This window comes from Lissotriton helveticus, chromosome 4_1, assembly GCF_964261635.1.
Source record: "Lissotriton helveticus chromosome 4_1, aLisHel1.1, whole genome shotgun sequence".
In the NCBI taxonomy this organism is placed as follows: domain Eukaryota; kingdom Metazoa; phylum Chordata; class Amphibia; order Caudata; family Salamandridae; genus Lissotriton; species Lissotriton helveticus.
Genome location: NC_136063.1, coordinates 68,906,763 through 68,927,858, shown reverse-complemented (window position 1 = coordinate 68,927,858; position 21,096 = coordinate 68,906,763).

Here is a 21,096-nt window from a genome sequence, read left to right as displayed (position 1 = left end):
CACAAATTGCAACAGCAAGAACGTTGTATATTTGATCACCTGTCCCTGCGGCAAGGAGTATGTGGGCATGACCACCAGACAGGTCAAAGTCAGGATAAATGAACATAAGAGCAACATTAGATGCAAAAAGGTAACTACAAAAATGTCAGCACATTTCCTAGAACTACAGCACTGTGTCAATGATGTACATTGGACAGTGATTGAACAACTTCCCTCAGACGTCGGTCTGTTGGAAAAGGAGCAACGCTGGGTGTTCCGGCTGGGCACCGATGTCACAGGGCTTAATGATTCAATTCCCTGGAGCCAATTACGTTAGCTTCTGAACACTGCATGAATGATATGATGAGTGACATAATACAGTAACCCATGTCTGTCAAAACTAACATCTTTAGGGTTAATATGTTATAGGGAGCGCCCGTGCGATTATGTTTACATCCATGACCCTTTAAGTACTCGCTTAACCTTAGCGGTACAACCCCCACCATGGAGGGAATTGTCGAGGGCCAATTGACCATCTTAATTGCATTTAATACCATACTACATAGTGTACCCTGCATTTCCCTGCACTCTGCTCTTCTCTTTCCCATAGCCAAGGATTGAGTTAGCCAAATCATTGTTTAAATGTAAATTACCTGGAATTAGTATGCCAAAACTCCGCTATTTAACATGTCCGCGCATGCGCAGCGCATCACTTATAACAGACCGCTAGTTACCATAACAACGCGGTCTGCGCATGCGCGGGTAGTGCACCACTACCGCAACACCGGCGCGACAGCGCGCATGCGCGTCTGGCACTGGTTTACCTGGGAGCCGGCGCGTTCAAGCTCTGCGCAGCTCCGGATTTCCTTCTTACAGAGACCATGCATATACCCTTATTTGGGCCCTTTCCGCTCACAATTATCCAATTTTCCCTAACCAATTAACTGCACGAGAGGGTATATAATGCGCACCTCCGCCTTCAGCGCTCACTTCCAGCGGAGCAGCGTTGAGGGGAAGGCAGGCATTCGGTTCTTGCAGTCATCGTGAGTAGAAGCCAGTTGAGACTGAGGGTGTATTTTCACTCGCAAGTAACCTGGCTCTTTAATCCCTATTTCACCTCCCTGAATACCGCTATTTACTATCTTTTAGGTTGCTGACTGGGCAATGAGGAGGGATACCCCCAATACTACGCTAAGGCTCATGGGGCCATCCGCATTTTGAACTTAAGTAAGCTTGTACCACTACAAGATACCATCTTTTATATTCCCATTTATACCAGGGAGATTGCTTGTATGTATGTATGATTGTGTCTAGAATTGTATGTCCCCCTTAAATGTCTTTTTCTCGCAAGGTACCAGATCCACAGTGGAGTTCTGCATACTTACCTTTTGTTATGAAAGGAATTCCCCCTTTTTTTACTTTTTCCTGTTTCCTGGACATCCGACTAGCAAGTCTATTATGTTCCTGGACATCCGACTAGTTTATTTACTGTGTCTTTCCTTTTCAGATATTTCATACGCCAATTGGGCGCAACGAGCATACCATCACTTAAAACATTGATAGGTACATTACACATTGTTTTTATTAAAATATTTTTTTGAACACTTTCACATCTCATGTGAGTAAGGTGAGGATCATAGTGCATATCCTCGTCCTGAAGAAGGAGTCTTGTACTCCGAAACATGTTGACACTGTTGTTGGTTGATATACCCTAGCACGTATTTTTTCAACCAGTTTTTGCACTTTTTACTAATACCAGCCAGGGACTGAATAAATATTTCCTTTTTCCTTAGTGCCAGGTATTTTTTATTCACTTTTTCACCTCACCTCACTCACATCACGTCAATACACACCCTCACATAGTTCACTGCCAAGTGCTCCTGCGTAGTCGTTCTGTCGTAGCACGCCGCATCCCGTAGAGGGGTGCGAAGGCCCCGATGATGAAGCATGACACCAAGGGGCCTGTTGGTGTGTGAGGGGCATTTAAAAAACACGGTGTGCTCCCCATCCTTCAGGGACCACTGAACAACCACTTTGTGGATTCTATTTTGTTTATTCGAAACCTGACAGACACCTCTCCATCCCTAACTGAAAGCACCTGCCCCCAACAATTTTTCATAAAATACATTTATTAAGGGGGTGTAACACCCTAAACAACGCCCACCTTTCCCTCCAAAGCTACACCCCTTCTGACTGCACCAGGCAGTTACGAGCCCAGGTAGAAGATATAACTCATTGTTTTTGAAACTACCCTCAGTCCAACTTTAGCATTATTTTCACTGACGCGAGTCAGAGGTCCTCCCATGGCTTATCGGTGAGTCGTAAAGTTGTTTTGACTATATTGTTATCTAATTTGTAGCCTTTCTGCACAGCGCATAAGACAACAGTCATACACATACCAATTGTAATGACCATTTTGCGTCAAGGAGGTACACCACTGTCTGTGGAAATACTGAGAACACCGAAGTAAGGTAAGTAAAGGCTGTATTTAGAGGAGTGCAGAGAGAGAGAGTGTGTGAGTGTGTATGAGAGAGCATGGTGAAAGAGTGATGAAAGAAAGTACATGCAGAGAGAGTGAAAAGACATTGGTAAAGGGGATAGACGTGACATGAGAGATATCAAAATAAAGAATTTCAGAAAGATATTGGGAGAAAAGTGAGAGACTGCAGATGAAAGTGGTGTGAAGTGGAGAACCAGAGTGATTGAGGTACTCTGAATGGCTCTACTCTTTCCACAGACCTAGTAATATTCAATTCAGTGTAATATTCTTAGAATTTAAATAGTTATGTTTATGTTATGTTATGTTTAAATAGTTTCAATTCCATGTAGTAACTGTATTTATTCATTAGTGAATGATGTAAGGTTAATTTGGTAAGTAGGCCCTTCACTCAGCTCCAAAGCTTTTTCGGGCAGTAATCTCCGTGGTCTACAACATACCTAATAATCAACAAAAGAGGAGCAACTTATAGCCCAAAAATATATTTTCAGAACATTCGGAAGAAGAGAAATGAACAAAACATCAAAGAAGAACATCTACATTCATTTTTAATCTTGTACAAAATGATATTAAAGACCTTATTTATGAATATATACAATTTTATTAAACAAGAAGAATAATTTCAAATTGAATTATTTTCGTCTTTTTTGAAAAGTTATTCGAAATGTTATCTATCATTGGTTCATAAATCTCAAGAAATTCAACACACCCAAGTCCTGGTAGCGGCCGCGGGTGATTTTCGGTCAGGTACTTGTACCAATCCAAGATGGCCTCCGGATCCGGGAATCTTATCTCCGGTCACTTGTGGTGGCCATCTTGAGATGGGATGGCCTTATTCCTACAGCACACGAGCCCGCCGCTTTCTCTTTCTATGAGTTTACATCCCTGCAATCCGAGACTACCGAGCTATCACAGCCAGCGGACCAGAAGGAGAACTGTATTGACACTACTTCCGGTCAGGGGTCCTCTGCTGGTGCTGCGGTCTTTGACTCCCCGCAGCGTGCCCTCTTCCATCCTCCCGCAGACTCACCAATGCAGGACCCTTTGCTGCATCCCCAGGGTAAGCAATGTCTTTACTGTCCCATTCCTTAAAACTTCTCACACGAACAGCGCATTAGATCAGAAATAATATTAGCATCCAAAAATGAAAGGGCCCCTGATAAAGTGGAAAGTGTAGTGTAGCGCTCCAGTTGTGCGGTGGCGTGATGACGTAACCATGCGTCCGCCATTTTAGGTGCATTGAGTGCGCGCTGGAACACGGCTCGGACGTGTTTCCCGGCGCTCTCCCGATATGAGAATAAATTAACCTGTTCTCAAGCTACACGTGTCCTGTGCTCCCTGGGGCGGATAACTATCATCATTACAGTGGCGACGAAGGCAGAGATTCTGCAAAAAAAAATTAAAAATGAAATAAAACAAACACGAGCCAGCCACTGAGGACCGAACCCAACACACCCTTGGGACAGAGACACAAGAGAGGCAGAGTCAAGGAAGGAACATCAGGAGAGCGTGGCAGAGGACAGAGATCCAGCTAAGAGCGCAATTCCATGCCGCTTGCAGCTGCAAGGACAGGGGGGCAAGGCCAGAACAGGGACAGGAGCCCATAAGCCTCCCGACAGTGACAAACCTGCAACCTGAGTACCGCGGCCTGTGAGCACAGAGAAAGGAGGGGGAGCTGGCAACCCCAAGCCCTACGCGGTCAGGCCCCGATAAAACACAGCCCACGCAGCGGGAGGCCCTGGCGGAACACGCGCTGCAAAGCGAAAGGGGGCGCGTCCAGCCCTCAGGTAGACCGTGCACACCCGGGCAAATCGGGCACACCAGGCAGTCCCAGAGGAGAGGAGGTGCAACCAGCAAAGCGAAAAGACATGTGTGCCCAACTGTCGTCGCTCATGACCCCAGTCCCGTTCCTCCCCAAGCCTGGGGACCCCGTGATGAAATGGGAAGACTGGAGGGAATACTTTATGATCTACCTAGAGGCCTTAGAAGATGAAAGTGGGGAAGCGTTTCCAAGCAAGAGAAGGAAGAGAATATTACTCCATAACCTAGGCCCAGAAGGCATAAGGGTATTCCAGAATCTAGTCCAAGCACCACGACAAGCGGCAGATGACAACGTATTCCGACATGCCATAGAGGATTTAAACAACCATTACAGACCGGCGGAGTGCACATCCATAGACAGATACAATTTCCAACAAAGGAAGCAAGCGGTGGGAGAGTCCATCGATGAGTATGTTGCAGCCCTGAAGAAAGTAGCAATCACGTGTAAGTTTGGCGCCTTGCACGATGCATCAAGGACCAAATAGTCATGCACACCTCGAACACGGCCATCCAAGACAAGTTGTGGGTGAACGGAGATGCCACTCTGAAGGAAGTTATCGCTATGGTAAAGAAAGCGGAACTATCCTAGAGGTGTGCGGACGCGGCAAGGAGGGATACGGCAGCCAGGCCTATGGTCAACAAGATCACTGAGACAGAACCACCAGGAAGAAGCAAGGCTGTAGCTGCGGAAGGGAAGATGCAAACCAAGTGGACACCCCGGGCTGAACAAGGTAGAAGTCAAGTCAAGGAGAACAAGAGAGAATGCTACCGATGCGGCAGCCTAACCCATGCTGCGTACGACAAACGCTGCCCAGCCTTTCGCGCCAAATGCATGTTCTGTGGAATTGTCGGACACTTCAAAAAGGTGTGTCGTCGCAAAAAGACGACACCGACAGTTAAGTACATAGCCCAGGGGGCAGATGCTGTAGGAGACGAAGAAGATGAAGAGGAGGAGAGCGTGCTGTGTGTAGAAGAACACATCCTGGGAATCGACTGCAACCGCTCCAACAAACCGCAATGCGACCTGGTGGTAGGGGGGATACCGATAAAGATGGTGGCAGACTCAGGGTCCCGGTACACCATAATACAAAGAACGGTATGGGATGAATGCTTTAGACGTAACCTGGGGCCTCAGCTGGAGCCACCGGACATTCGACTGGTCACCTACACAGGTGAACCCATCCCCATGGTAGGATTTCAGATATTGACATTCGAATTTAAAGAGCGAAGTGCGGAGTGCAAGCTGTTTGTTGCAGAGAAAGGCCCCTCAGTGCTCGGATAGATGGACCAAGGCGATCTAGACATACAGCTGGACCCGGGAGGTGCCACACAAGTACTGATGACAGGCTCGGAACGCCAATCTGATGTCACCAGAGTAAAGGAGGAATTCCCCGCAGTATTTGGGGACAAGGTTGGAAAACTGACGACATTTACACACAAGATCGATCTCAAGGCAGACGCAAGACCGGTATGCCACAAGGTGAGGAATATACCGCTGGCCATCCGAGATGTAGTGCAACAGGAACTGCAGAGGCTGGAAGATAATGGCATCATCGAACCGATAAGCTGTGCAGAATGGCTGGCACCCCTGGTAGTAGTGAGAAAACCCAATGGTAAAGTCCGCTTGTGTGCGGATTTGAGGGAACTAAACAAAAACATAATAGTGGAAAAATTCCCTCTTCCCAGGATAGATGAGATGCTGGCCAAGACGAAAGGGATAAGGTGTTTTTTCACTATCGACCTCACCTCGGCCTACCATCAGATAGCCCTTCACCACACGAGCCGCAAACTCACATCATTCATAACGCCATTCGGATGTTATCATTTCCGCAGAATGCCGTTTGGACTGGCTTCAGCAGCAGCGGTGTTCCAAAAACTGATGCACAGATTGTTCAGGAATGTAGAGGGAGTACAATACTTCCAAGACGATATCCTGGTGATGGGCAAAGATCAGGCAGACCACGACAAGAAGCTGTCAGAAGTGTTGAGGATCCCGGAACTCAATGGGCTCATGGCAGAGTGGGAAAAGTGCCGATTTGAAATGTCCTCGGTGACCTACCTTGGCCATGAGATCAGTAATCATGGCATCCCACCCAAACAAGCCAATGTCAGAGCCATCTGCGAGGCGCCATCCCCGAAGAGTAAGGAAGAAGTGAGGTCGTTCCTAGGGATGGCGGAATGCTACAGTACGTTCCTACAACACTTTGCCACCAAGACCCATCACTTGCGTCAAATCCTCCGAGACAAGACACTGTTTGAGTGGACGGACGAGGCACAAGAAGAGTTTCAAAGAATCAAGGAACACATCAGCAAGGCCACCCCCCTACAAGGATTCGACCAGCAAGAAAACTCCATACTCACTACGGATGCTAGTGAAAAAGGCCTGGGAGCAGTCCTAATGCAGGAGAGGAGGAATGGGGAGTTGGTCACTATCAGCTTTGCGTCCCGGACGCTATCGCCCACAGAACAAAAATTCAGCGTCATAGAGAAAGACATGTTAGCTGCTGTGTGGGCCATGGGGAAGTTCCGTCAATTCATCTGGGGGACCAGGTTTAAACTCAAGACAGATCACAAACCCCTAGTCAAGGTACTCACATCTAGCGGACATGCGAATGCCACCCCACGCATTGCCAAAATGACCTTGAAACTGTTGGATTATAGGTAGGATGTGGAGTACATTCCTGGGGCAAAGAATAAGGTGGCGGACTACCTCAGTCGAGCGTCAGCCATGGAGGAGGCTCCTCCATGTGTGGAAGATGAAGACGACAGTGTTGCATTCATGGAGGACCATGAGAAAGTAATAAGCGAGCAGGAGTGGGAGAGAGCGTATGAGGAAGATCAAGACGTCGGAAAAGTAAAGCACTTAACACTACATGGATGGCCTGAGAAGAAACACATGAAACCAGAGCAAAGGAAGTTCTTCGAAGTGAGGGAAGAGTTGTCCATAGGAGACCGAGGCATATTTTTATTCAGAGGCGAGAAGGTAGTTCTCCCTTCTTCCCTTATACCACATCTGATGGCTATACTGCATGAAGGGCACTTAGGCATCGTGAAGACAAAAACGAGAGCGAAGCTGATGTATTGGTGACCATGGATGGACAGCATGATTGAAAGATATGTTCGGGAATGTGGACAGTGCCATGGGTCAGACAAATCACAAACCTTGATGCGGCCCTCTCTGGGTACATTTGATACCCCCTCAAACCCGTGGGAAGAGTTGTCCATTGATATCCTGGGTCCAGTGCTGGACACTCATGGAGTACAAAGGTATGTGGTGGTACTTATAGGCAGGTACTCGAAGTGGCCAGAAATAGACATCCAAGAAGACATGGACACAAATAGAGTGCTGAAATTCCTCACATCCACCTTCATCAGGGAGGGCATTCCCCGCTCCATTTTGAGTGACAATAGGCCGCAGTTCATCTCGGAGAAATGGAACAACTACATGGAAAGGAATGGCATCAAGATAAAGCACACATCCATATATCACCCGGCGGGCAATGGACTGGCCGAGAGGTTTAACCGTGTCATAATGGGCTCCATTCAAGGGGCTATAGGAGCAGGAAAGTATTGGGAAAAGGAAGTGAAGAGCACCATCTGGGCTTACAGAATCACTCTGACTTGCACGGGATACAGCCCCTTACGGACCCTGAGAGGACGGGACCCTTTCACGAAAGACAAGCTAGCATGGAAATAACGCACCGTCATGAGCAAATGGTCCCCTGCAGTTGTCCATCACAATTTGGAAAGAGCCCAAAGGATATACACGGAGCACTATAACAAGAGGCGGAATGTGAAGGAAACTAAATTGGAAAGAGGGGAATGGGTCAGAGTCAAATTGGCCCAACTGAAAAGAAAAGGAGACAGTAAATTCAGCAAGCCCTTGCAAGTGAAGGAGGTGTACAACTGGGCAGCGCTGTTAAGTGATGGGAAAACATGATCCCAAGATCGGATGTCACAATGCAACAAGATATTGCAGTGGGCCAGAGAAGGAGGATTGCGACCCCAAGGAAGTCAGAACCGATCGGAGGACAGTGTGCCGTCACAGGAAGAAGAAAAAAAACGTGGGGACTGGAGAAGAGGAAGAAGAGGTGCAAGGAGTAGACAACCCAGTAGACACGGAAGTGCAGGGGAGCCTTTGCCAAACCCCGAGGAGAGAAACTTCCCAGGGAACTAGAAGTATGGGAGTACCCCCACAAGCAGAGAGTCCCGAGAGTCAATCTCTTACCCCGGTGAGACGCACCTGGTCGGGGAGAACTGTGGTAAGACCAGCGAGGTACAGAGATTATGATATGAGAGGAGATGAACAGCCGGGTGGCTGATGGATGGTGAGACTGTGGTTCGATTTTGTATATATAATAAAGGAGGGAGATATGTAGTGTAGCGCTCCAGTTGTGCAGTGGCGTGATGACGTAACCACGCGTCCGCCATTTTAGGTGCATTGAGTGCGCGCTGGAACACGGCTCGGACGTGTTTCCCGGCGCTCTCCCGATATGAGAATAAATTAACCTGTTCTCAAGCTACATTTGTCCTGTGCTCCCTGGGGGGGATAACTATCATCATTAAAGAAAGGAGCGGGGCAGCAAAAAGAACATCCAAAAGGACCCCGCCCCCAGCCTTATTTAAGCAAGCATTTGCCACGCAATAGGTCTCGAGTTTAAGCTATTGACATTGTAAATGATAATGCATTTTATTTATGTGTTGTTTTTAAACCAGACAAATAAAATGCATTGTCATTTACAATACCAATTGAGTAAACTCTCGTAAATGCGAGACCTATTGCATTGCAAATGCCAGTGCCTGTGCTATGAAAATAAAATAAAATATTATGAGAAAGTGTGTCCTGCCTGCAACAGCAGTACATAGCTATTTCAGAAAATAGTGCTCAGAGGCTGTAATTAAAGCCTACCAAGTAACAACACACTTAACAGGGGGTGTCGCCATGGGAGGTTACAAAATGGGGCAAGGCGGTACTAAGGAGGGACTACTAAGCCTATGGACCCATGAAAAGCCACAGTTTACAGTGAACAATGACACAAGCCAATGACAAATATGGGCGGAGAGTCGACAGAGCTTCAAATTCCTACCTGATTATAGCATGCCTCACAATGCAGCGCATGCCCTGCCCAGGCTGGAACTAAAAATCAGCATGCCGTCATCATTTGAATATTTTTTCATTTATTTCAGTACAATTCCATTAACATAATGTGACTCCATTAATCTAATAGATGAGTGTATGTCAACCCTCCAGCTCTCTTGTTAGTACGTCCACGGTGCAGGACAGTCTACCATGGATGTTTATCAGGGCGCCCCCTTGAATGGCTCCTTACATCTGGTACAAACACCTGACCCGGCCAAGGCTGGCTGAGATGAATGTGTTCCTTCTGGGACATGGGGATCTCCTATAGGAGGGCCCGGTCGCGGTTCCTCTTCCGGAGGTACCGCAGGAGCATTTCTCCCATGATCAGGTTGTGGAGGCCCTGGGCATTTAGAGAAATTACCCACGTAACAGAGTTTTGCACTTACTAGTCTAAGCCATTTTCCTCTGTATTTCTAGTACCTTACTTGAATAAATGTCAACCCTGATAACTATATGTGGGCTCCATATGCATGTTTATTCCACCAGATCAAACATATGATTAGCATTTTAGAATGTGTGAAGCCATTTCAAAGTATATTTCAGATTAAATACTACCCTCTCCGAGCAGATGTAAAGATACCCGTTGCTAGTCCGGGTTCTGTGGGACAGTATTCTATGCATGGGAGGTATGGAGCTGAGCGACAAGGAATTGGAACAGAGAAAGGAAAAAGATCAGAGAAGGAGCGGGGGCAAAAACAGAATGTGTGTGTGAGGGAGGATTCAAAAGAAGGTCATGAATTAAATTCTGAAAAATCAGCAGCAAGCTTCCAAGTCGACTAAAGGTTGTTCATTAGAGGCTATCATCAGGCGTAGAGAGCGCCTCGAAGCACAGAATACCGCTCCCAACCTCACTTCTCCAACCATTGAGTTCCCAGCTCAGATGCTCCTTCAGCAGCTTCTTCTCCCGCCGTTCTGTTGGATACAACAGTCCCTCTCACCCCCTCTGAGTTGATATCACCCTCAAGTTATAAGCTCTCTCCCGCGTGCTTCTCCCCAAATCCCCCTACCATGCGCTACTTGTCGCTATCCTCCTCGTCTGGTTCTCCTCCACTGGTTCTCCTCCACTCCACTGTCTTTGCCACCTTTGTGTTCAGCTCTCCCACATTCACTCCTCCTTTGTCCTTCCCCAGCAGTCTTTTTTGTTTTGTTTAACCTCTTCCATGGTGATGACGGCCCTCGTCCGTCATGCATCACAGTGGGCGTGTGCTGATGACGGCTGGGGGCCGTCATGAACCCGCCCACTCATTAAAACGGCTGCACAGGCGCAGAATCGCGGCCGCGCCCAAGGGGTTAATGTTTTATTTTTCTATTATATTTTTCTATTATATTTTTGGGGTAGGACAAGGCAGCAAATTGCTGCTGGCCCCTCTGTCATAAAAAAGTTTAGCTTTTACTCTACTTCTGTTTAATTTTTTCACTCACTGATCCATCTTGGATCAGCACGTAAAAATGGCTCTGTTGTCCTAATGTGTAATGATGCACACTTCATCATGCATGGATGCGGTAACAGATAGACAGTGACTGCACTACAGATGTCAACCAGAGCTAATCCCAGGACACCAAAGAGCAGGGATCTCGAGCAGCAGTAGCCAGATGGTAAATGAACAATATACACAAACAACAAAGGCAAAACTCAGAAGGCATAATGTGTGGACTTTGGTGTATTATATTCTATTGATGAGCAACCTTACTGTGCAATACACTTGCAAAACTGTCTTGGGTCCAGTCAGGCTCATTTGTAAAACCTTGGGTCAACCCTGGGTAGCTATGGCTTCGAGCAGCAAGGCTTACACAAAGGATCTAGTGTAAAACATTTATAAGCACCAAACACCAAAATAAGAAAGTCATGCAACAGGAAAGAAACCCAGCACTACTCTATATAAATAGATTATCTTTTTATGAACTTTTAGATGCCACAATGAGCAAAATCCACTAGAGGTTTCCAGAGAAATAGATTTTTTTTCAAAAACGTAAATCTTAGTTTCCTCGTCCAGAGCACATACAAGCATTTCGAACGTGGTAAGTTTGGACATTTTAAAAAAGTTTGAAAGAGTTATGTTCGGCTACTCCAGCTCAAGTTGTGCGACCAATCCACCAGGCGGAGGTCAGGGGGGACAATACAGAGTATTTGGACAGTTACCTGGTCACCAAAGCAGTCTCAAGTCCAGTCCCCACTTTATATCAAAACTGCCATAGACTTTAATGGAGTGGTCCTGATGCAGATGCTGAAGGATGCTCTGAGTGCAGTGCAGTCGACGGGAGTGTCCTTGAGGTTGATTCCTTGGCCCACGGGTAAGATGGGGTGACTTTGGCCACAGAGGTTGGTATCCCTCGTAGTCCTCTTTTTTTTTTAATTTTTATTTTTTGAAAACCTTTATTAACATCAAAAGGAGAGACAGGTCGAGGCCTACAACCAAGCCGGCCGGCCGCAATGTGCAAAACAGTCAGGAGTCTCAAGGCAAATTCTACACAATCAATCAATACAAGTCAGAGGCCGTACAATCGTGAAGGAGAGAAAAGATACAGGAACCAAAGGGCTAAAACACAGGAGTAAATAAGGCTTAATTTTATAATATGGGAAGAAGACTTACGACAGGCTCATTTTCAACACGGAGGCATCCGATATCCCGTAAACGACCTCAATAATTATAAGGGGGCATGGGGCCAAAATATCGTGGGGACAATACAATGCATCCAAGAAAATCAGGACATGCGACACACAATCGGCCCCTAAGCAGTACCCTCGCAACATGCCCACCACCCAGGACACCACCAAACCAGAACCGAGGGATCGGAAAGACAATGCATCAAAACCCGCCCATCATAATAACCTCTGGGACACAGGAAGGAAAAAGGGGAAGGGGAACGAAGTGGGAAGGGGAGGAGGAAGGGAAAGGAAAAGGGAGGGAAGACAAAATAAACAATAGAATGAAATTAAGGAAATAAGAAAAACAAAAGGAAGAAGTCACGCCGACACCGGCCCCCCGTAGCGGGAAGACAGGAAACAAAAGGAGTAGCGGCCCAAGTGGGGGTATGGCGAACGGGGAGAAAGGCAGCCGAAGCATAGCAGGAGGATCAATGACGCCACACACCCCACTCGAAACACACCATTTGAGGCCGGGACAGACGCGGCCGCACGAAAAAGAGATACAAAAGGGCCATAGAACCAGAAAACAAACAAAAAATAGAACCCAATCCACCCGTCCCACCCTGCACCCCTGTAGAAGGCTATGGCCTACCCTCCAAACAGCGTGCCTGTCGCCCTAAACCAGAACCCGAAATATAGCGAGAAGTAAGAAAGAGGAAAGAGACAAAAAACTACAAAAACAGAAAAAAGGGAGACAGGAAGGAGGAGCAGAATAATTATAATCCGAACGGCCGGCTGCAGCCCTCCGCCCAACCAAACAAGCACAGTTGAAAACAGACCAGGACGACATCCCATCACGTACCACAAAACATTATGAGAAGGGGACCTCCCACCTTTCCACGAGTAGAAACAATTGTGCTACCAAATCGTATACCGGGAATCAAACAGAAGTCGTACATTTCACCCCCAACCCTTTCGAGCAACAAACCCCACCCACCACATGGCAGTGGAAAACCACATTGTTAATACGATATCAACATATAATCGAGTGGAGTGGTGACTAGCATAGCTACGTGGGGGGTAGAGAGATCCGCAAAGGAGCAGAAGTCCAAACGGAAAGTATAGATGCATCAACAATCGCAGCACGCACAAAGAGGAACAGGAGTTCAGTTGCGCCACTGGAGCGGGCAAAGTGGTCCCAATTATAGACCCAGGCAAAGTCATCGAAGTAGGCACAGGAGGCAGTCCACCAAGAGCCACAGGCAACGATGTCGAACAGAGTCTCGGTACAGAATCCAAGTCCCCGGGGTCCGAACCTTGAAAAACAGGGCGCCCCAAAGTCACCGGCACACTACACGATCTTCGATCAGCGGAGGAGACACTCAAGTCAATCGAGGGGGGCGAGGCAATGGAGTCCTCGGAACAAGAGGGCGACAAGAAGAAGTGGCTGCCCAAAATGGCGGCGGATCGTGGCGGACCCACTGAGATGCCCAGGGCCAGGGATGCGTGCAGGGATCTCAGGGCTTCCAGGATATCACTGACCGTCGGTTTACGCTCACCGGATCCGATCCCCGCACAATGAGGCAACACGGGCCCGCCGCCATAGGGTGATTCCCGTTCCAGAGGGCCGGCCGCCATTTCGTGAAGCAGCCCAATCGCCGCCCACCAAGACCCCCGGAAAGAACAGTTCTCAAATGTAGGACTTTACAAGCGCCGGGGGTCCCAGCAAGGGCGGCCTCGATATCGAAAGGATGTCCGCCCAAGACGAGTCTCCGCCAGCACCAGCACCGGTGCCCCGAACAAGCGAAGTCCGGGCCCCGAGGGCCAGGGCCGCCGGACCAAGCAGCGGCGGGGGGAGACCCCTCCACAGAATCAGGTCCCGGGACTTCTCACCCACATCGGCCGCGCGGCCACCAGGGCAGGCCCGGGTCAGGATCGCCGGGATCTTCACACATCGGCTCCCAACACTGGTTCTCGCTCTCGGCAGGGGCCGAGAGCCATCGGATCCCACCGGCCAGGTCCCGGTCCAAGTCTCGCAGAGGCCCCGATCTCTCGGAGGACACAACTCCGGAGCCACTACACGCCGAGACCCCGGGGTCAGATGGTAAGTTCGAACGAGCCGTTATGTTTCCAGTTTCCCAAAAATGTGTCGTCTCCGGACAGGATAAAAGACAGGATAGGCAATCAGGACGGAGGGCTGCGGGAGCCGAGCTAAAGGGCGACCATCACGGCCGCGAGCTAGGCTCCTCCCCCCCTCGTAGTCCTCTTTGAGTCAAAAGGCCAGATGTTGCTGGGCTATCAATCTCCATACTTTGGTGAAGGCTGATGTCTGTCTTTGGTGACCAATCTGAACTCAGACGACACCCCTGGGTCTTTGTGACTCGGGTGCAACTTTGCCTATCGAGGGTTGCCTGACAGTGGTTAGCGGCTATTTAGGGAATCGTCCTGTAAGGACAGAGGCAATCCACTTAAGGACGTCTTGCTGTATGCCTATGTTGTAGAGTCTGTTGATGATGGTGTTCTGAGAGACAGTGTTGAATGCCACTGAGAGGTCATGGAGGAACAGGGTCACAGTTTCTACACAGTCGAGGAGTGTTCTGATGTTGTCATCAATGGATTGGCACCTTTACTGAGAATAATTGCTGTCAATTTCTTGGTGCCCTTGAAGTTGATAGAAACAAGTGGGCAACACTTCCTTGTAGGCCAAGCCTCCGACCTGTTTTTCATAACTAAAACCTGACCAAGTCATGATACAGCACCTCTCATACTTGGAAACTTCGATACCTGGTTAGACAAACTTGAACAGTGGTAGGCTAAATTAATTTCCTCTAATCTAGAATCACTTATGTTAACCATGATATCCTCTCCAACTCAAACAGCGGAGTGCACTCTTGATGCAATATTCGCTCCTCATAACATTATCACAGTGACAAAAACATCCCATCAGCTGGTCAGACCATCATGTAGTTTGAGTCCAATACTTCATCTCGGTGAATGTGACCCTAAAATAACTTCATTTCCTAGAAGCGACTGGACCTTCACTTTTTCCATTCTTCAACTACCACATCCTTTCCTAATAACACACTTGGATCCGCAGAACTGTTACACCTTTGCAAACACCTAACCACACTCACTTGCAATCAATATATTACTGAGGCATGATGTGATAGCACATTATTACTTACAGACAGAACACTCTCCTTTGAAATGGCCACGAGTGTTCTTACTAACATGCAGTTTTACTGATAAAACTATATGGTGTATAGACAATAATCTGTGGAAATAGAGTTTCATCAAATATTTATCATTTGCACATCACCAAGTAAAGTGTTTTGATTTGTTTTCATACTATTACAATGTTTTTTAATCACACAGCTTACACAAAATGTGCTTTCATAAGTACTGAAATGCCTTTTGAAATGTATATACAGTTGTTTACAAGATTTTTAAATGTGTGTTGTCATTGTCAGACAGTTCACTTTACAAATTCTCTACCTAAAGTCAGACAAGGAAAAGAAAAACACTAACCTCCAGGATAAAATAATCAGCAAATTGTAAGAACACATAAGCTGGCATTTGACATCGGTTTCTGGAGCAGAGCAAATGTGACATGATAAAAACAAGATTTAATGTCATCTGTATTGGTCATTCACTTTGAGTGAACATAACATCTGTTCTTTGTCAGTCGCAATCGACCCAAAAATAGCTCTTTCTGATAAAATCTGATTCGCCATAGCAAGGGGGCGAGTAGATTTCTCGAGGCCTGCTAATGTCAAAGCTAAAGTTCTAGAAATTTTCTCAACACAAAAACCAGAGTACCAATAAATTAATCTAGCCTTGATGTTGACCTTTCAACCTAGATGACATTTCCAGTCTTACCAAAGGTGTGGCTCTTCAGGATCACCATGAGAACTATGCCCGGCATATAGATTCACAGACATCTTCACTAATCAATCAGCAGCCATCTCGCTCAGAGTATCTTCAACCGCTCCTTAAAATATAGACTGTTACCAAGCAGATTCAGTGTTTTTTCATCCACGATGCCACTCTAGACAGAGCCTAGCCATGTGTAGACCAGTCTTGATTCTGCTCCAATAAGAATATTCCATCCTGAACTGCAAAACCAGACAGAAAAATGAGCAGCCACCGACCAGCCTCAGCAATTTTGGTCTCATCACCCAGGTGCAGTTTCAATCCTGTGACTCACTGAGAATGGGACCTATGTTGGTTCACTTATGGCGCCACACTAGCACAACTAAAGGGGATCGGTGGGATACTAACATTGATCTCAGTCACTGATCATTACTCAGGCCGTATTACAGTCAATCTTTCTTTGCACACTGTGCTACTATAGCTGGCCTGTGTCTGGATAATATCTAAAAATGATGGATTGGAATGAGGCCTGAGCAATTCTCAATGACACAATAATTCATTGAAAATCATTTTGTTTTCTTTTTTCTAACTGCTAAATGTGATTTTGACCTGATTGTGCCATGAAAGCTGCATTGATGGTCAAAGGTGATGGTATTAAGACAACATTTGATTCCAACACTTAGGGCACTTGTGTTACTGGACCTTTTATCTCCTTTTGGTGCTGCTTGTCACCTTCCATCTGTTCAGAGACTCCAGCATAGGAGTACAGGCCATTGCCCTACTCTGCATTGCCTCCTTCCTCTGACAGATCACTCATCATAGCAGACACCCTTTCTCCATCTCCCCTTTTCTCTTTGAAAGGTACCATAGCTGTTTACTTCGGCCTCATCGCCTCCTTCAGCCTCAACGGCTACATTCTGCCGATTGTACCCAAATGACACTAAAGCTTGAACTGCCATCATATCTGCTTCCAAGCAGGTTACCACTGAATGCTAACAAAGCACTTCGAGCTGAGCACTTCGAGAATTGCCCTACTATTATGCTGGACATTGACCTACTGTCATCTGCTGTAATACATGAGCCACTCTTGTGATTTTGGCACCCTGTGATGGGCCTCACCACCCCTTTTTTAATTGATTTTTAGTGTATTCCTTAATGTAGGATGGTCCTGCATTTGCCTGCTTCTCTTCTGTTCTGTAATCTTGCTGTCTTTCAGTGGGAGCTGTTACTGAGTGGAACAGTCTTGCCAAGAGCAGAGCGTGTGGGATGTGTATATGAAGGCGTGCAGTTGTGCAGGAATGTGTATTGTATTGTGCATTGGTGAGAATTATGAGTTCTTACTATTGGCTTTGACCATTCTGCTTTCTGACTTTATCTTGCTTAATGGCAGGGCTTGCCTATTGGCTTTGACATAATCTTATGCCATCTTGCAGTAGTGGCCTATGCTTAAGGGACTCCATCTTCTGAGCCTTTCTAGGTGAGAAGTGATGTTTTGCTTTCACTTGTTTTCTGCACTCTGTGTGCTAGTAGAAACCAGTTCTTATCAGAGGAATGTACAGGCTCCTTCTCAAAGTCATAGCAAAGGCCTGATCAACCAATGCTGTGTCCCCGGCATGGAGTGGTACGGAATCTGATGGGAAAAGGAGGCGAGGCTTGCTAGAAGCTTCAACCAAAGTTTCCACTTGTATTAGAAGGGGGAGCCTCCACTGGTCTGGTGGAAGTTAGAAGTGGAAGTTTGGGGGCTTGGATTCCGAGTGAGGGCAGACGTGTCTATCTCGGATTGAACCCTGATTGCTGAGCTCCGATCCGTGTGTGAAGACTTCCCCCGCCCAGAAGTGGGCAGTGTATGCATCAGGTGATGTATTGAGTTTTGTGATTATTGCCATTGTGATGTGAGCCAGTGGCTGTGATCGTTTGAGGTGTTTTCTTTGTGGTGTGGGAGGTGCACATCCAGAGTGATCCTCTACTCTGTATATATATCTTTCTGATACCTTGCAGGACGTTCAGTGTATCTTATCTTATATCAGTTATTGCTTGTTTATTAATCAGTATTATAGTTTGCTCAGTTATTGATTCATGCCTTTAGATTATAATTTTGCTACATATATTTGAATCTAATGCATTTGGTATCTGATACAGCCTTTGTTTAGAGAGTATTATGTAATAAACCCCAAGCCTTATTCCAAAAGTGATAGTCTTTGCATTTTGTTAAAATAAAACTCCTTTACATGCTGTTTGTTTTGTGTTGCAGTCTTGTTGTGCCAGGGGTGGTAAGACATGCTTAAAACTGTATATTATTCAAAGGTGTATTTGCCTTCCAGGTGGGAGTGCAGTGTTTGGGTGTGGCTTATTGGCGAGAAGCCACATTCAAAACATCTGCCCACCACCTGGAAAAATAATTTTGTTTAATACTAAACTATTCAAACTAAGTGAGGACTCTGGAGGTGAGTTGTGGGGTTTAACCTTTCTCTTGTGCTACAAGGTAGTCACATTGCCAGCGGCTCCTTTTACATTATGAGATCCTTGCACTGAATTTCCCTTACTTCGGTTTCCTTCAAAGTAAACAATCCACCATTGCCTTTTACCTTTCCCATCTAGACTATGCCAGCAGTATATAACTTGGAGTCCATATCGTTTCAAAAACATCTGACAATCTAGAATGCAGCTGCAGGAGCACTCCTTAAATCTATATATACAGACTGACATTTCACCAATGCTTTACTTATTCTGCTTGCTGCCTGGAGATGGATGTATTAATTTTAAAGCAACATAAAACGCTCCTCCACTCTTCCGTGCCAACTGTTTCACAGCAAAAACTCTGTACTTTCTGCCAAAGTGGATCAAGATAATTTAGTCTCATTCTTGACCATCCCTTCCTTCTAAAAGACGTGTACTGGCAGAGGTTCCTTATCATTTAAATAGTTTATCTTTGGAAATTGATTTCTGCTAAACTAAGAAAAATCGGCAGCCATCTTGAATTCTGGAGAGTTCTAACAACCATTCTCTTCCAACTTACATAATACCAGAACTCAAAAAGATACCCACATTGATAGCTATCCATTCTCGCTCTTTCGACAACACCATATGCCTTTGCACCCTAGGGTGGATGAGCTCATTGACCGACTGGGGGCTGCCCGATACCTGAGTACCTTTGATCTCACATCAGGGTACTGGCAGATCGCCCTAACAGATGGAGCCAAAGAGAGATCCGCCTTTTCCACCCCAGAGGGCCACTACCAGTTAAGAGTGATGCCCTTTGGACTGAAAAATGCTCCTGCCACCTTCCATCGACTGGTGAACCGAGTCCTCTTCGGTTTAGAGGCCTTCTCTGCTGTCTACCTGGACGAAATAGCTGTCTTCAGTAGCAGCTGGGCGGACCATCTGGGCCACCTCCAGGAAGTGCTTCAGGCTCTGCAGCAGGCAGGCCTGACTATCAAAGCCAGCAAGTGCCAGATAGGGCAGGGGTTGGTAGTCTACCTAGGACACTTGGTAGGCGGGGGCAAGGTGCAGCCCCTACAGGCCAAGATAGAAACCATCCTGGCCTGGGAGCCTCCCAAAACACAGACTGAGGTCAGGGCATTCCTGGGCCTCACAGGGTACTACCGCAGATTTGTCAAGGGCTATGGCACCATTGTGGCCCCCTTGACTGAGATAACCTCTAAGAAACACCCTAGAACAGTGATTTGGACAGAGGCTTGCCAAAAAGCCTTTGACTCTCTAAAGCAGGCCATGTGCACAGCTTCTGTGCTCAGGGCCCCTGACTTCTCCAAAGAGTTCATTGTCCAAACGGACGCCTCAGAGCATGGCATAGGGGCAGTACTTTCGCAACTCAATGAGGAGGGACGGGACCAACCAGTGGCTTTCATCTCTAGGAGGCTGCTCCCCCGAGAACAGCGGTGGAGTGCGATAGAGAGGGAAGCCTTTGCGGTGCTCTGGGCTGTGAAGAAGCTGCGGCCATATTTGTTTGGCTCCCACTTCCTGATTCAGACTGACCACCGGCCCCTTAGGTGGCTCATGCAAATGAGGGTCGAGAATCCCAAATTGTTGAGGTGGTCCATTTCCCTACAGGGGATGGACTTCAGTGTGGAACACAGACCCGGAGTGGACCATGCCAATGCGGATGGTCTCTCTAGGTTTTTCCGCCTTAGTGATGAGAACTCCCTAGAGGTTGGGTAGTTCTCCCCACTTTCAGCTGGGGGGGACATGTGTTGGACCTGTCAGCCTTAGGGTTGCCTTCCCCTACCTTTTTGCCCTTGCGCCTCCCATTTTTCACTGTACCTTTTTGCTGGATCTGGGACTCTGGGCGCCTCACCACTGCTAAACAGTGCTGAGGTGCAGGTGCTCTCCCCTAAAACCATATGACGCTGGCATATCTGCCACAAGCCCCTGCTACCGCAGTAAGGCTTAATCCTCCATAGGCTAACATTGGGAACACCCCTTACGGGATCATTTCTGACAGGGACCTAGTAAGTCTGTCATGTTTGGTCTGGTTGGACTCGGGGCGGGGAACCCTATCCAATGATATATGGGGTTTGGGCACTACTATGCTAGGGCTCCCACTTTTAAAAAGTGGACCTTTTCCTGCCTACACTTAGATTGGGCACTGCAGACTCCCCGCTCCCCTCTGCATACTGATAGCTGCCTGGGTTGGGAGGTGGGAGTGGTGATTCACACCTTCTCCCCTGGGATGGGCTGTGATGGGCTGCCCACTGTTGCCTTAACGGCCTGTCTCTCGTCAATGTGACAGCTAGGTCAGGGAAGGTAGGGAACATACCAGAACTCCCTGGACTCTTCCAGAAGCCCCTTCCAGAGACTTCTACCACTTTCTAGCCCCTAGACTGAAAGATATATAAGGGAGGGTCCTGGCCTCACTCTTGTTACACTGTTGGACCTGGACGAACCCCTGCGGGAGTGAGGACTGATGCACCAGGAAGGATTGCCATTTGGAAGGAGGCTGACTGCTCCAAGGAACTGCTGCACCTACCTACTGAGCTGCCCTACTGCCGGCTGATCCTGCCCTGCCAGGGGGACTGGAAAGAAACACCTCCAGAGTGTCTCCACAATCTCTTAAGGACTGCCTGTTCAACCTGCAACATTGGAAAAAAACTTTCCCCTGCCACGTGTGCCTGCGTGCAACCTCGCCTGCCCTGTGACTTCCCAAGGAACTACATCTGCAGCCCTGGGGGGGCGTGACTATTG